Source organism: Vicugna pacos, chromosome 9 (assembly GCF_048564905.1).
Source record: "Vicugna pacos chromosome 9, VicPac4, whole genome shotgun sequence".
Lineage (NCBI taxonomy): Eukaryota > Metazoa > Chordata > Mammalia > Artiodactyla > Camelidae > Vicugna > Vicugna pacos.
In genome coordinates, this window is record NC_132995.1 from 74,504,885 (window position 1) to 74,521,823 (window position 16,939).

General features: G+C 47.6%; 2 long non-coding RNA genes and 1 other non-coding gene across 5 annotated transcripts in view; 1 reads left to right on the plus strand and 2 right to left on the minus strand.

The window, feature by feature from the left end:
- The window catches only part of LOC140698300 (uncharacterized), a 13,290-nt gene extending 7,282 nt beyond the window's left edge, over positions 1-6,008 (minus strand). Inside the window, exon 1 of one of the 3 annotated variants that reach the window (XR_012076012.1) lies at positions 5,846-6,008. This is a non-coding gene — a long non-coding RNA (uncharacterized lncRNA). The remainder of the gene's footprint in view (positions 1-5,845) is intronic. The other 2 variants (XR_012076010.1, XR_012076011.1) reach the window with 2 other exon arrangements.
- On the minus strand, positions 5,542-5,626 carry TRNAR-UCU (transfer RNA arginine (anticodon UCU)). Its single transcript is given in 2 exon segments — positions 5,542-5,577; positions 5,590-5,626. It is a non-coding gene; the product is annotated as a tRNA-Arg (tRNA).
- On the plus strand, positions 5,994-9,292 carry LOC140698303 (uncharacterized). Its single transcript, XR_012076018.1, has 2 exons — positions 5,994-6,122; positions 8,350-9,292. It is a non-coding gene; the product is annotated as an uncharacterized lncRNA (long non-coding RNA).
- Positions 9,293-16,939: the final 7,647 nt, after the last annotated feature.

The following is a 16,939-nucleotide window of genomic DNA, read 5'->3' on the forward strand; positions in this document are numbered from 1 at the left end:
AAACTTGACAGCCTTCCCACTAAAATCTGGAACAAGACAAGGATGCCACTCTCACCACTTCTGTTCAACATAATATTGGAAGTCCTAGCCACAGCAATCAGAAAAGAGGAGTAAAAAGGATCCAAATTGGAAGGGAAGAGGTAAAACTGTCACTATATGCAGATGACATGATACTATAGACAGAAAACCCTAAAGAATCCACACAAAAAAATACAAGAGCTAATAAATGAATTCATCAAGGTAGCAGGTTACAGGATTAACATACAGAAATCTGTTGCATTTCTTTACACTAACAATGAAATATCAGAAAAGGAAAGTTTAAAAAAAATCCCTTTTAAAATCACATCCAAAACAAATTAAATACTAAGGAACAAACCTGATCAAGGTGAAAGATTTATATGCTGAGAACTGTAAGACATTGATAAAGGGAATTAAAGATGATTTAAAGAAGTTGAAAGCTCTTCCACGCTCTTGGAAGAATTAATATTTCTAACATGGCCATACTACCCAAAGTAATCTACAGATTTAATGCAATCCCTATCAAATTACCCAGGACATTTTTCACAGAACCAGAACAAATAATCCTAAAATTTACATGGAAGCACAAAAGACCCAGAACTGCCAAAGCAGTACTGAAGAAACAACAAGGCTGGAGGCATAACCGTCCCAGACTTCAGACAATACAAGGCTACGGTGATTAAAACAGCATGGTGTTGGCATAAAAACAGGCATGTGGATTAATGAAACAGAACAGAGAGCCCAGAAATAAACCCACACACCTTTAGTCAATTAATCTTCAACAAAGGCAGCAAGAATATACAACAGAGAAAAGACGGTCTCTTTGGCAAAGTGGTGTTGGGAAAGCTGGACAGCCACATATAAATCAATGAAGTTAGAACACTCCCTCACAACATACACAAAAATAAACTCAAAATGGTTTAAAGACTTAAACATAAGACAACATAAATCTCCTGGAAGAGAACATAGGCTAAATAGTCTCTGATATAAATCGCAGCAACGTTTTTCTAGGTCAGTCTCCCAAGGCAATAGAAGTAAAAGCAAAAATAAACAAATGGGGCCTAATCAAACTTGTAAGCTTTTGCACAGCAAAGGAAACTATAAACAAAACAAAAAGACAACCTATGGACTGAGAAAATATTTGCAAATGATGTGACTGACAAGGGCTTAACCTGCAGAATACACAAACAGCTTATACAATTCAATAACAAAAAAAAACCCACTGAATCAAAAAATGGGCAGAACATATAAACAGACATTTCTCCAGTGAAGACAAACAGATGGCCAGTAGACACATGATGTTCAATGTTGCTAATCATCAGAGAAATGCAAATCAAAACTACAATGAGGTATCACCTCACACCAGTCAGAATCCCCATCATTCAGAAGCCCACAAAGGATCAGTGCTGGAGAGGCTGTGGAGAAAAGGGAGCCCTCCTACACTGCTGGTGGGAATGCAGTTTGGTGCAGCCATTATGGAAAACAGTATGCAGATTCCTTTAAAAACTAAAAATAGACTTACCACATAATCCAGCAATCCTACTCCTGGGCATATATCCAGAGAAAACTCTAATTCTAAAAGATACGTGCACCCCAATGTTCACAGCAGTACTATTTACAGTAGCCAAGACATGGGAACAACCTAAATGTCAATCAACAGATGACTGGATAAGAAGTTGTGGTATATTTATACAATGGAATACTACTCAGTGATAAGAAAGAATAAATGCTATTTGCAGCAACATGGATAGACTTGGATATGGTCATTCTAAGTGAAGTAAGCCATGAAGAGAAAGAAAAATGCCGTGTGATATCACTTGTGGAATCTAAAAACAAAAAAGGACATTAATGAACTCATCTACAAAACAGAAACAGACTCGCAGACATAGTAAACAATCTTATGGTTACCAGGGGAAAGGGGGTGGGAAGAGAGAAATTCGGGAGTTTGAGATTTGCAAATGTTAACCAGTATATATAAAAATAGACAAAAATAGAATTCCACATAGCATAGGGAACTATAGTCAGTATCTTGTAATAACCTTTAATTAAAAAGAATATGGAAATGAATATATGTATATTTATGCATGATTGGGACATTAAGCTGTACACCAGAAACTGACACATTGTAATTGATTATGCTTCAATTAAAAAAAAAAAAAGGTGTGGTATACACACACGCGCACACGCACACACACACACACACACACAAATCTCAAACTCCCAATGTCCCACTGGCTCTAGGGGCAAAAGAGGTTTCCTACTGTTGCAATCTCTGGATGGCCTACACTTTCAGTATTTCTGTCACTTGTGTGAAAATACTAAATTCTCTATGGTGATGTGTCACTTTCTGCCTAGACCCGACTGATACATTTCAGCCAAGCCAAGCAGTAGATAGTGTGTGTTCAGTCAGTCAACATATACCAGGTTCTATGCACACCAGCTACTGTGCTGGATTGAGTTTTCACTTGTTATCTTTGTTCAAATGGTTACCTCCACCTAAAATATCTTCCTTGCCTCCAACCCAGCTAACAACACTGCTGACCTTCCAAGCTCATTCAGAAACCAGCAGTTGGAGCATCACTGCGTGGGAGGCGACGTGCCGGGTGCTGAGGGTGCATAGGGAAGGAACGACCATCCCAGGCACCACGGAAATGACACTACATTTCTTTATAAAATATTCTTTCAGATTCTCTCCACCGATATGTACATTCTTGAAATTCCCATTTGGCTGTGCTTATTTTTACTTTATTTGCTTTTAATAAAAATCACCTATATAGTACTTACAAAGTGCCAGGCACTGTTCTAAGGACTTAAAAATACAACATTTTAATGTAATCATTACATAGGTATGTACCTATGAAACATAATATAACACATATATAACAATTTAGGTGACTTCCTGGTAAGCCTCCTTACCAGGTGGGTGCTAATATTATCCTCATTATTTTATTAGTGAAGAAACTGAGGCACAGAGAAGTTGAGTGACCTGCCTGATGTCACAGAGCTGGTATGTATAACTCTGTCACACTTTTATTTTAGCCTTGCACTACAGGTTTCTGCAAACTTATTTCAGCATCACCAGCAGAAATTGCTGAATTTTTCCCCTTTCTTTTACAATTACAGAATGCATGCTTTTTAGCTGGGAATGGGTCCACCTGGGGAAAAAGAAAAGCTATGGTTCCCACCTTGCCATGGGATGTGTGAGTAAACGTGGTAAGTTTGCTTTACCTTTTTAAAAGTTAGCTTTATTACAAGGATAAGACAGGATTATTATGAAAAAAACTCAAACATCACGAAGAGGTACACAGTGAAAAGGAAGGACCCACCCTTCAGACCACTGCCTCTCTTGCCCCAGCACTCTTAACTGTACATCCTCCCAGAAATTTTCTATGCACATATCTGCATTATGACTGTTATTATTAGCATTTTAATACAAAAGGAATCATACTAAACATACTCATTTGCATATCAGCTTTTTTCATCTAATCTTGCATACTTCCCATAGCAGTACATAGTAGATCTTCCTCATTTTTAAAAGGTCTCCACTGTATTCAGCCGAGTTACATGGCTCTGCCATACTTCCTTCAAACAGTTCATTATTGCTAGATGTCTAGGTTATTTCCAGCTTTAAGCCATTCTAAACAATGCTGCATTTATGGAAGATAATTAAATGTCAATCTTTCCCACACAGCCCACATGTTATCAAACAGGTGAAAAATGGTTTCCAGCCATTTCAATTCATGTCTTTTATGATGAGTGAAGCTGAGCATCTTTTCACATATAGAATACTTTGCATCACTTTTTTATAATTTATCTGTTCTTCAATTAGGTCATTTTTCTATTGCATCATTGGTCATTTTCTTATTGTAGTTCTTTACATATTACAGAAACGAGCCCTTTGTTTATGATATGTATTATAATTATTATTTTCCAGCTTGCCTTTTGATTTTGCTTATGGTATTTTATTTTTTGGCTTAAAGAAATTCATGTATTTGGATTTATCAGTTTTTTAAGGGCTTCTAGGTTTGGGGTTATACTGCACTCAGTTTATCAAATAACTTCATCATGTTTTATTTTAGTGCTTTTCATGGTTTTATTTTTATACTTGTCTTTTCATCATTAGGAATATACTTTTGGATAAGGAGTGAAGTGGGAATTTTGTCCCAGAATCACTGATAATGAACACTCCTCCTCTTCTACTAACTTGAAATGCCACTTTTATCACTGCTGGTGCGAGTAAAATGGATACAATCTCTACAAGAGCAACTTAGCAATATCTATCAAAGAATGCACAAACAAACCTTTGACCCAGCAATTCAAATTCCCAGAAATCTACCCTACAGATATGCTTGTACTTGTGCACAATAATGTAAGAATAAGGATGTGTACTGAAGCATTGTTTGTAATAGGAAATTCTGGACATTAAATGTCCAGCTATTGGGGACTGTTAAATCATTACGATACATATGTACAATTGAACCAGGCATATCTACTTGTATTAAGTGGAAGAGTAAACAAGCATACTACCAATTGCAATGCTATATCACCTATGTCAATAACATCAGCAAATATAAAGAGAATAAATATAAAAATGCTGACGTGTGCATAAAATAAATCTGAAAACATTTTCAGGAAACCACTTTCACTAATGGCTTACAGGGAGAATTGCAGCCTGGGATATCAGAACAACAGGAATGTTGACTTTTCCCGGTACCTTTTTTTTGACAATTTTGGATTCTGTATTATTTCCAGGAATTGTTTGTTACAATGAATTTTTAAAACTTCATTCAATTTATTCGCATTTAGCGAATGCTAATCTTGTACAAAGCTATGAGTTGCCAGGAAAAGAGGTACACGTTAGTAATCCCTGCCTAGAGGAGTTGGCAGGCAGAGTGGACCTCGTACCTCTTTGCACTGGAATCATGGGGGAGGGGAGCGGGAGTTCTTATCAAAAAGTCAGATTCCTGGGCCTCACCTTGATGGAGCCCCGGAGTGACGCCCAGAAATCTGCATTTCTGGCAGGATCCCACTGGGGATTCCAGTACGTGACAATTCGGAAGCCTTCCAGGCTGGAGAGGCAGCTCACCGTGTGGGCGCATTTTCTCGCCCCTGCCTCGCAGCCGAGACCGTGCTCCAGGCGAAGGGGTGTCACCCTGGGGCGTGGGCCTAGCTCCCCGAACACTTGAGACCCGGGCCTCCCCTGCGCTCTCCTTTAGGCCGAAACTGCGCGGCCTCACTTCGCCGCACCCCGGGGCCGCTCTTCTCAGTTCCCAGATCAGGCTTCGGAGTCGGCTGGGCCCAGGCGGTCACCGAGCCAGGGAAGCACGGGGCGTGGGGCAGGGGACGGGAGGGAGTGGAAAGGAGGGCAGCCGTGACCCGCGCGAGCGGCTAGAGGTGAAAGAACTGCGGAAACCGAAGGCAGTGGGGCAAGTGGGCAGAGAATATGAGGCGAGGTATACGCTTTAGGAAAAGGAGGAAAACGACACGTGTAGCTAGAAGAAATGCACAGGGGGGAAAAAACTGCGACTCCGCCGGGACTCGAACCCGGAACCTTTGAATGCCTTCAGCCTCTAGAAGTCCAATGCGCTATCCATTGCGCCACGGAGCCACCTGTTGGAGTCTCTGCGCATCTGCTATGTTAATGTTAAGCCAGAGGCGACGGCCCCGCGCCTTTTCCATCGCCCCTTGGTCTATGTCGCCAAGGCAGGGCACTGCCATACACGAGCTGCGGGCGCCCGTCCTCACCCAGAGACCGCCTCCCAACGAGGCCCGGGAGCCCTGCAAGAGCTCCGGCCGGGTCTCCGGCCCACCCGGGGCGCCGCCGTACCTGCCCGCGCAGGACAAAGCACGCTGGCGCTCTTCCTCCCGGCTCCCTTCTGCCTGCTCGCCCCCGCCTACCCGCTCTCTCCGCCAGCCGATTCCGCCGGCCCGGCCCCGCCCCGGCGATGCAGGCCCCGGGCCGGCCGTTGCGCGGTTAAACCGGGCCGATGACGCGGGGCACTTACGTCGCACCTTTTAGCGGCCGATCCCGAGCAGCGGCCCCGCCCGGGCCCCGGGCTCTTCCCTGGCCGCCCGCGGCGAGCGCGGGCCGCGGCGACGTCTGTGTGAGTGCTTGTGCGTGTTTATTTGCGCGGGGTTCGCCAAAACGGGGTTTGGGTTGCATTTCGCTCCCCACAGCCCCAGAGCCTAATTTCTGAGGTATCCGGGCTCTGGTGGACTGAGGAGGGCGACGCGCCCCGCGCCGGGAGCACGTGTCTGCGGGGGCGGCCGCGGCGCGGGGCCTGCGCGCGTGGGAGCGCCGGGCGCGTGCGCGTGCGGCCGGGCGGGGTGAGCGCCCGAGCGGGGCCGCGGGGCTTCCCGGGGGCGGCGCGCGGCGGGAGGAGGAGGCGGAGCCCGAGGCCGGCCGAGCGCGCGGCCGCTCGAAGGGTGGCGGTCGCTACGAACCAGGTTGGTCTGAGGGGGGTTCTTCAGTGACCCTACAATTCCCATCTGCACGACTCCGGAGCCGCTTGAAACAGTCTAAATAAAAACCGCGTGGTTGCCACGCAACCGCGGCTGCCAGACAAAACCCTCGGTGCCGGCTGCAGTCGGCTGGCGGTTTCCGAGCCCCGCCTGCGTAGAAATTGCGGGGCCGCGGGCGGGTCCGCAGCTCCCTTGTGCGCCGAACCAGGCGCAAGTGTAGCCCACCTGTGGTCACCTTGCATCAGGCGTCAAAGCCAAGTGGACTCTGTCCGTGCTCTGCAGATGGAAGGCGGCTCCCAGGAAGAGCGTGGTGCGGTAGGGGTCTGAGCATTCTTAGGTAACTGTGCCCCACAGCGGTGCTGCGGGCCAGGAACTTCCGTCCCCTTTATGACTTGTGTAGGGGGTACCAGCTGGTAGTGTCAAGAGCTGTGAAGAATCAGATTTTACCCTGCTTCCAGGCGAACATGTCAGTCTGTCACACTTCCGTGGGTGTTGACAGAACACACAGGACTCCTGGGTCACAGGGAAGAGACTACCGCAGCGAAAGCGGCAGCCGGAGTATTAACATGACTGTGTCTGCCCCCCGAACCCCAGTGCTCACGGGGCCGAAGCAAGCGGGTCCAGCCGGAAGCTTGCACACAAAATGGGCTGCACTACTGGAGAGGAATGCTGAGCTTGGGGAACCCACCATTTTGTGGCAAGCAGCAAGCAAGCCTGCCCTCTGTCCCACAGGGAAACAGGCCCTCAACCCTCAAGGCTGCTGACTGCAAGCACAACCCTGAGAAATGGCCCAAGTGAGCAGGGTCTTGCCTTCTTAGCCCACCCAGCAAGGATGTGCAAGGATGCTAAGAGCCCGTCCGTGTTCATTGCCTGTCTAAAGAAGTGACAGAGCCCTGAGTGACGCCAGGCCTGCCATTCCACCATAATAGATCCAGTTCCTTGACAAGTTATGGATAACATTGTTATTGCTCTCGTTAAGATTAATGAAGTAAAACAAACATCCTCACATGCACGAGGTAGGGACTTTTACATGTGCAAAATTAACACCTGAAGTAGAATATGACTTCAAATTGTATTTATTTAAACGAATTTTTATTGAGCTTTGAAATGTGCCAGGCACTTGGTGGCACCTCAAGAGTCTCCACTGGTCATTGGAGTTGCACATGGCTGAACAGGAGAAGAGAGATGCTCAGTGCCTCCTTGAGTACCACACAGAGGAAGCCTCCTGGGGGACACTGAAGCCAAATCTCAAATGATGAGTCACTGACATGATTAGTAACAATTCAGATTCATATATGTAAGTCCTGGAAAGGGAGAATTGAGAAAGAAACCAAGTGTTAAAGAAAGATGTGTGTCCATAATTCCATTTAATGAAGCAAAAAAAGAATTTTAAGGTACTTGATTCCTTTCACTAATTGAACTATCCCATCCAGAAAGAATCCAGAGTAATGTACTAAATCAAGTTTATGCTCCCCCCCAAAAAAAATCTCTGGGAGATTGGACAAGTTGGGGGAGTAGAAAGACCCTTTCACTAGCTGAGACCCAAACCCCTTGTCTCTGTCATGGAAAATATTACCAAGATATGGTATTAGCAGGCAGTGTGGGAAAACCAGGTTTGTGTGACCAACTCTGTGAGCAATCGAGGTATATTTTTTATGCCCTACAATTAGAAGCTTGGGAAAGCCATGGCTGAACAATTGCTGTGAGTGTCCTGTGACAACTAATAAGCATTTTATAATGAATCTGGCTTTAGAGGCAGCAATGTTAGCATGTAAAAGGAATGAAAATGTGTATTTAGTTGCCATATAAGGAGAAAGATCTGGTAGGTTTTTTCTGCCCCTCTCCTAAGTCTGAGCTGAATTTTCTCAGGCAGTACATGCAGTGAACAGCAGCCGCCTACAACCTGAAGGAAGAATTCCTGCAAGTCAAAAAAAAAGAAAAAAAGCATCTCTTCCTTTCTGCCGACAGAGGGAGCCAAAGCATGGACTAGAACCACCTGTGAGCCTGCTGATCTCCACCTGGCTGCAATTTAAGTTCCCTGGACAGCAAAACCCTAAATTAAACAGGGCTTCATTTGATGTTTTAAAGTTCACATCCATTATACACCCCTGGGAGTCTGCAATAACACTTTTCATGTTCGTACAGAAGGATTACTTTCAAGTTACCATGTTGCTCTGTTTGCAGTGCTTGGAAGCAGATTCAACCTTCCCATGAGCTCTAGAATGTACTGTATTTCTACATATTTTCACTAGCTTTGCTTTCTCCAGAGGGAGAAGGTCGTTGGAGGACTAGTTTAATTCAATTCAACGAGTATATAGGGAGAATACAGTTGGGCCAACTGTGGGAGACAAAGTGGAAATTTACTACACAATCCCTACCTTCAAGGACACTTCAAATTCCTTGGGAGAAATACAATGTATGGATATGAAACGGTATGCAAAATAATGCAAGGTGGCATATGAAAAAGTGTCAAAATGTGATTGGGCATCCCTACCAGTTTTTGAGTTTGCACTCCCAAACAGTAAGCATGTACTGCTGTACTAATTATAGAAAGCAAATTTTAAAAGGATGAGATTTTTAAAAATCAAAGACTCTTGAGTAGAGGTTAGCACTGTTGTGGAGTCAGATCCCCGGTGTTCATGTCTAGCTCCTGTCTCTTATTTGTAAGACATGATCTTTAACTTTTCTGAGCCCTTTTGTCTTCATCTCAGTCCAGGAACATGGTAAGTGTGTAGCAACTGTTTGCTGCTATTGTTAGCAAGCAGCTTTCAATAAAGAAATCCCACACCCTGCAGAAACAAACCAAAGTTCAGATACAGCATCGGCTAAGTTTGTTACAACCTAAGGAACATTCTCTACCTCCGTACCCGACTCCTACTCAGCTGTAGACATCACATCTACATGACGTTTCAAACACAACACTCAGCTTCTCAGACTGCAAACATCTACCTTCAGCCTCCAGGTCTCCTTATAGTTCTCCCCCAAGAACCTTGGGTGGATTCTTATTTTCATGTGTCCAACTGCATGATTTCCCAAAACCAGGCAAAAACAATCCATCCCTGAAGGACTTATGAAGACACTCTCTTGCCAGACAAAATCTCCTTGAAACATTTAAACAATGGCCTTTTTTATCCTAAAAAATCTCAGTGCTGAGTTTCAGCCAGACTACACTAGGTGGCAAGATGGGAGCAGACCAAGGAAAAGAAAAGGTGCCAGGATGAAGAAGTGTAGACATTAAGAGAGAAAGAGGTACAAATGGGTCCTTACAGAGGTACTGCTGGGGTGAAGGGGTTGAAGTGTCAGGAGATAAGGTTGGGGAAGTATGATTGAGGCCCCATGTTGCAAAAGGGCTGGAGGCAAGCTTGATTCAGGATGAGGAATGTGGATTTAATGCAATAGGCAATGGAGAGCTGCAGTTTCTTTTGGCCTGAGAAGTCTGTGCATTAGAGTGATTAATTTAGGGGGTGATACACAGGCTGAATGGAAGGGAGCCCAAGACTGTTGCATCCCATTTGATTTGTGCTCGGTGTTGTCTTACAACTGCTTCATTGCTTCAACAAGCAGCGATTGAGGGCCTAGTTGACACACAAAGAAGACAGACATGTGTCTGCCTCGTGGAAAGGCTGACAGGTACACAAATAGCTGTGATGCAGGGTAAAAGGCGGGTGCAGTGGTTTGGACTTCAGGGAGAGAAACCGAGATTACATCCTGAGAGGGCGAATCAGGGAGGAAGGCTGCGTTTGGAAAGGGCTACCTAACGTAGGGCCAACTTGCATGGAAGGAATTCTGCGCAAGGATTAACAAACAGACGGGGGGACGGAGGAAAAAAGCAGGACAAGGCTGGGGCAGTGGTCGAGGCTGAGCAGTCCAGTGCATGGTGTCTGAAAGGGTCCAGCTCACTTGGCCTTGGTTGCAGCAGGTGCTGGTGGAGGAGGTCACTGAGGTTCAGGGCACTGGTGACAAAGTCAGGCATGGATCAGCTCCATGGCTCTGTGCCATCAGCCCGTTCACAGGACAAGAGCCACAGCTGAAGGTAAGTGGAACATGACACTGCCCCCACAGGGAAGGGTTTGGGAAGAGCTGGTTGTAAGTCTCAGACTAGTAGACTGCTATTCAGAGAAGGGGTCTAGTCACGAAGGAAGATGAGAAAACAGCAACAGCTACAAAGCATTTCACTAGGTACCTGTAAGGTTCATCTAATGAAAGAGGATGACAACACAGGTAAAGCCCTGAGCACAGTGCTCAGTAAGTGGCAGCTTTCAAACGCCATGGATGAGATCCCCTAGGACTGCATGGCTTTCAGCCCCCAGGACCAGAAAACATGGCCAGGCCACCCTGGCCACCCCTAGGGTGGCCCTTTTGGCCCTCCCTTTGTTGCCCTGACACTCATTCCCTCCCTCACACATGCAAGTGCACACTCATGTATAAGGCTGAAAAACAAAAACAAAAAAACCCCTGCAGAAACAAGACAGGAAACAGAAGATATGAAGTCTCAGCAGGGATTCCTGTTACCAGGATAATGTTCGCTTGTTGCAGAAAAATGTGTTACAGCTCAGATGTAACAGCAACCTGGATCAGCACTCTGAGAGTTGAAGAACTCAGGTTTAATTATACCACCAAGCCCAGAGAAGTTAACACCTCAAGCTCTGGACCCCCATCTGTACGTTTACACAGGCCATTTATAGGCTGCCAGTTTTACACTTTGCGACATCATATGCAAATAAAGTATAGATGAAGTTGATCAACCAGGAACAAGCTTTGTAGAAATAGACCAATCAGGAGTGAGAGAAGTAACCAATCAGGAGTGAGGGGGATGGACCAATCAGGAGTGGGAGAAATAACCAATCAGGAGTGAGCTCCATGCAAACGAAGTACTACAAATGGGCGAATCAGAAGTTAGGGAAGTAGACCAATCAGAAGTGAGAGTAATAACCAATCAGGAGTGAAGGAAATAACCAATCAGAAGTGAGCTCAGGGAACCAATAGAGTTTTAGGTGTAAGTTAGCCGCTGTAGAGGCAAAAAAGTGAGAGCTTCTGGGCCAGGGAACCTGACGGTACTGCGAGGCTAGCGGCACTGCCGAGGGGTCCTGCCAGTCTTTTTATGGGGCTTCCCGCCTCAGGCTAACAGGATGCGAAGGGACCAGGGAAGCATGTGGCTGAGAAGCAAACGCTGTGGAATAACCAGGAAGGTACGCTGTCCTTGGCTCAGGACGGACAGGCTGGTCCTGTCACTGTAGCTGCTCCTGCTGCGTCGTCTTTTTTTTCCTTCATGTACTCTCTGCTTGCCTGCCCCGGAAGGCGGTTGCAGGACTTCAGCAAATACAAGTTAGTACCTGTTATTATAATTACAGCTGTGAGAGTTTAGGGGATTTTGCTTTGTTCTATCTTCATTTTTTGGTTGCATTCCTAAATATTTCAGCCTTAGCTATGAGGGTTGACACTGTCAATTAAGAACTCAGTGGGCAACAGCTTAAATGCCTTCAATACTACCATCAATTCCTTGATTTTTAGGGAATTTTAATTTCTAAAGGATTTTATGAATTACTCACCAATTAAAGCAAAGCTCGAAACTGCAGCATTTCAAAGTATTGCTTGGGGGTTATGGTCACGAGAAACAGAAACTATTCTCCGGTCAATTCCTGAGCAGAACTTATGCTACAATAGCAGGATAAACTAGGACCTGGTGGACTTACACTGCACGTGCTAACTATATGCCAGGGGTGGCACTAGTGATACATGAGATAGCATAGTCCTTACCCTTATGGAATTTTCTTGTGAACTTCCCCAAATAGCATTCAGCCCTTTGCATCGCAGGCTGACCTAACTGTTCACCCGCTTGTTCTTTGAGAAGTAATGCTGAACTTGTGAGTGCTCATTCACAGTCTTCCCTAGCACCCTCAGTGTGTGGAATGTGCACGTGAGTGAGGAAGCAGGGCTGGTGTGAATCAGACCAGTGTCAACTCAGCACACGCCCTGACCGTTTGTGGCGGCTTAATCCGCACTGTTCTAACCGGCTCCCAGCCAGCTGGAGACAAGCTCCTTAATAAACCGCCGTAAAATTACATTGTAAGGTGACTCCTTATTCCTGTTTTTGGCCCAAACATGTTTCCTATACATCTGTTGGTGTACAGGGCATCTCTCCAGAAACGGTGCATGGCCCTTCCCATGTTTTATTTAATTTTTCCTCTCAAAAGAAGCCTGTGAGGCAGATGAGGCAGGCAGTAGTGTCTCTCACGGGGGTGAGAAGTGACTTGCTCCGGCCGCGTAGATGGGGGGAAGCTGGGCAGGCCGCCCCGCGCCGCCAGTGCCTTCCAGCCTGACCTCCACAGCCAAACCTGGGCGCTGGTTTTACAAAGGGAAGTGCCCTGTACGTCAGCCCGTGCTGAGTGTCAGCCCGTGATGCCCGTTTCTCTGAGCAGGCTCGGAACTCCATTTGTTGAGTCTCCGGTTCTCAAGAATCCCAGGACTCTCCAAGCGTGGTGCCCCAGAGGCTGGCTGGAGTTCACTTCCACAGACGCCTCTGCGCCTACAGTAAACTCCAGTGAGAAAAGAAACAACTAATTTCACACTGAGGAATATTTCTCTCTTCTCCGTCTACTTATTTCTTGTAATTCTCCTTCTCTAAGCGTCTCCTCTGAGCCCACAAAATGAGTCTTTCTGATGTCCTGGGAGAGCCCCCCGTCACGGGGACGCCACCGCGGGCAGGCTCTGGGCCGCGCGGGGGCGCTGAGCGTGGCTGAGGCACGTGGGACGGGGCCGCCTGCTGCGAAGGCGCGGGGGTCTGATGCACGACGCAGCGGCTGCTCTGCTTGTCTCCGTCACTCAATAAACTGTTACAAGTTTTGTGGGGCAAGTGTGCGTCCTGCTCTCCACGTAGCCCCAGCGCAGAGCCTGGTGAGTAGCTGGTGCTCCGGTAGCCAGGCAGGCAGGCAAGAACAAAGGACGCAAAGCAAATATGGTGAGAGCGCTCAGGTCTGGGTGCGAACAAGCTCGCGCGCGCCCAGGGACCGGCGCAGGTGGAAGCCCACGTGGAGCTGCGCTGAAAACACGGGTTCCCCGGCGTCAGTGGGGGTGGGAGGGCACGCGCGGCGGGGAGCGCGCCGGCAACCCCGGAGGATGCGGGTGGACCGGCCGGGGCGCAGACCAGGGGCGACTCCCAGACGGACCCTCAGGACACAGACGTGAAGGCCGGACCTCCTGTGTTCCTTCGAGCACGAGTCCTGGGAACCCGTTGCTCATGGAAGCCTCAGGTAAGAAGGCAGCTGTGCCATGGCAGCCACCGGTGAGGGACTTGGCGGGGAGCAGGCGCGAGTCCTGAAGGGCAGCTCTGGCTCTCGGGGACCTCGGGGCCGGGCCTGCGGAGGGGTCGCAGCCGCTGGTTATGGACATTAGCGTAAAACACCACATGACCACCTGGTAGGACTACCACGCTCGACCACCCTATAGGGGAAGCAGGACAGGACTGTCATCCTCCATTTTCACAGACGAGGAAATCGAGTGTCAATAAAGCTGAATAGCTTTCCCAAGGTCTCACAACCAAGAGAGCGACAGGGTCTGTGCTTCCGGACTTGGGGCCCCTCGTCAATCATCCGCAGAGGCCCGGCCGCTGCAATGTTGAAAATGACCAGCAGAGGGCAGCCCTCACAAAGGTCAAAGCTCGCACCACTGCCAGTGGGGCGGACCGACGCCAAGGATCCTCCGACAAGACACACTGAGAAGGGTGCACATCGTCTCCCGAGATTTTCCTGCCCCGCCAAAAGCTTGCCTAACTATAAACATGAAACACCGGATAAACTTAAATTCAGGGACAGGCTACCAAATAACTGGCTATTGCCCTTCAAATATGTCAAGGTCAAGAAAGAGAAAGGCTAAGGAACTGTTCCAGATTAAAGGGGACTAAACGATACCACAGCGAAGCGCAGGGCATGGTTGGTCTTGATGGGGTTCTGAGCCTGGAGAAAAGTCACGGGGGTGAAGGGCGTCTTTGGGGCGGCTGGTGAGATTTGGATCTGGTCTGTGGTTTAGATGATATTCTATCAATTCTGAGTTTCCTAGAGTTGATCATTGTGCTGTGTCTACTCTATGAGAGAATGTCCTTGTTCTTAGAAATATTTAGGGGTAAAGGGACACAACGTCTGTAACTTGCTTTTAAACAGTTAAGGAAAAGCTCACAGAACAACACAGTAAGAGAGATGGAGCAGAAGTAAGTGATAGGTAAGTCTAGATGAAATTGTATGGAATTTCTTTATACTATACTTGCAATTTTCCCGTAACTATGAATTATGTCCAAATAAAAAGTTACACACACACACACACACACACACGGCATAATTCTTCAGGGACCGGCCTTATGGCAGCCTCACCAGATTCCAGGCAGAGAGTGCTCTCTCCTGGGGTGGGAGGGGCAAGGAGAGGTCTTCTCTCAGTGAAAGTGGCTTCAGCTACTGTGAAGCCCTGACCTTTGCCCTGAGCTGGCCAGAGAAGCTGTGCTCACAGCTTACCTGGTAACAGGACCACCTGGCCTAGAAGATGGCCTTTGCAGCCAATGTTTTGAGAAGAGTGAGTGTAATTCACACCTCCGCAGGGAGGAAGGACCGGGGACCCAGCCGAGTGCAGAAACAAGCCACAGACCCCACCTCTCAGTAGAGGCCGGGCACACAGGGAGCATGCAGGGCCTGGGAGATACAGAAAAGGAATGTGATTTGGGGTGGATAAAGCCACCACCTAGAGCCTTGCTGAGGGGACCCTGCCAGAGGGTAAGACTGCAAGCGTCTGAAGGAGCAGGGAAAAAAATTTAACAAAAAGATACAACCAGGAGCAGCCATAAAAAAGGGCCTGGAGTAGGAAAGGCCCAGGAGGGATGGAGAGGAGGACGGTGTGTTAGACTCGCTGGGGGCTCCCCTCCCACCCGCCCTAGGATTCTGACCCCCCCGGCCTGGGATGGGGACTGAGAATTTATGTTTCTAACAGGCCACCAAGGGCTGCCTGGACGGCCCTCGGAGTTGCAGTGACGTAGCAGACGACTGTGTCCTGCGGCTTCGGAGGAGTCACAGCTGTGAGGGACACGAGTGCCTCAAGTAGAGTAATCTAAGAAGTCCAGAGCAACTGGGGTCACCGCTGGCTGGGCCTTAGGATGAGGGACAGATAGCGTCATGGTGAAGTGCCACACAAATGGATTTCTGGGGAGAAGGAACTGCAGGAGCAAAGACCAGTCCTGTCCAGCCCATCATTTGGGTTCCCTGGGGAGTAATAGGCCCAAAGGGGGCGGGGAGGCCTGAGAGCCAGGTCAGGAATTTGAACCTTGTTTGCAGCCAATGTGGAGCCTCTGACGGGAGACGTGACCAGAGGCAGGGCTTTCAAAAGACTGACGGGGCGGAGATAGAGAGGGTGGGCTGCGGGAAGCTAGAGGCAGGGAAACCAGACAGGAAGGAGGTCTCAGCTACAGGCTCCCTGTGAGATAAGGACACGGCAGTGAGTGTGGACAACAAGGGGTGTGAGCAGCATGGCTGAGTTGGGGTTGAGTTACACAAGAATCCATTTGTTCTCTTAAGCCTTTGGCCACTGAAATGGATTTGAAGCATTCAGGATGACAAAGCTGTTCTTTTTTTCTTCTTTCTCTTTTTTTTTTTTTTGAACAATCCACTAAATATACTTAAAGATGTGGAGAACTGAAAATTAAGTGTGAGCTTTCATGTGAACATCTTCAGTAGTCCTCCAGGCAGGAAGTGGGCGATCGGAGACAGTGATGTGCTGGTAAATACGTGACAACAGGCTGGGAGTGGAGGACAGCCCTGATCGGCAGCGTTTGTCAATTTCCATGCTTTAAAATCCTCCCACAATGTCTGATCTCAAGCTACCAAATTATGTCAACCAGCTCGCACAATTCCAAAAAATACAACAGTTGGCTCTCAGGAGGCAGTGTGAGCTGGCTCTGCCACCCTCCTGAATGGAGGCCAGATGCTGGGAAATGGATGAAGCCACTAAGGCAAGAGGGGGGTAAGTCGCTACACAGCACTGGTCCACGTGTTCCCGTGTCCAGTTTCGCCGCACAACAGGCCAGCAAATCGGGAGACGAGGTGTTGGGGCAAGGAATAACGACTTTATTCGGAAATCCAGCAGACTGACAAAATGGCTGGCTGATGTCCTGGAGAACCATCTTCCGCAAGTCAGAATTCAGGCCTCTTATACTAAAAGGGGGCGGGAGTGTGGCTGTTTGTTGCAGACCTCTTGGTTCGAAATCCCTTGTTCTTGTGGCTGTCCACGTAAATCAGGTCCTGATGTTCCTGTAGATCTCCAACAAGTCAAATGTATTCTCTGTTCTGCAACATTTTCTCTGTATGAATGGAACAGCGTTATAAAGTATGCAAATGATTTAAGATCAAATAATACTAGAGTCCTTATAACGAAAAACAAGTCACCTGTCCCACACTTCCCACTCATAGCCCTGCTTCCCTGAGAC